General features: G+C 40.5%; 1 protein-coding gene across 1 annotated transcript in view; it reads left to right on the top strand.

Annotated features, from left to right (window-relative positions):
- Positions 1-215, top strand: part of LOC119591568 — a gene marked incomplete at its 5' end in the record, with an annotated part of 9,744 nt that overhangs the window by 1,288 nt on the left and 8,241 nt on the right.

Raw genomic sequence — 215 nt, 5'->3', positions numbered from 1 at the left:
GAGAGTGTCATCCTCGAGCAAACATAACACGGGATCTTCATACGCTCACAGGTAAGCTGGGGGTTTATTTTGTTTTTTTTTTGGGGGGGAAATTTTGGAATTTGCTCTCCTTTTTGTTTTCGTGGGTTCTGAAGGAGTGCGGGTTTGTTGTATAGTGTTTATTGTGATTGGGTTAGGTCAGCGTTGGGAAAAAAAAAAAGTGGATATATTGTTTG

This window comes from Penaeus monodon, chromosome 28, assembly GCF_015228065.2.
Source record: "Penaeus monodon isolate SGIC_2016 chromosome 28, NSTDA_Pmon_1, whole genome shotgun sequence".
In the NCBI taxonomy this organism is placed as follows: Eukaryota; Metazoa; Arthropoda; class Malacostraca; order Decapoda; family Penaeidae; genus Penaeus; species Penaeus monodon.
The sequence above is the reverse complement of the archived record's forward strand: the minus strand, read 5'-3'. Positions and strand labels throughout refer to the sequence as shown.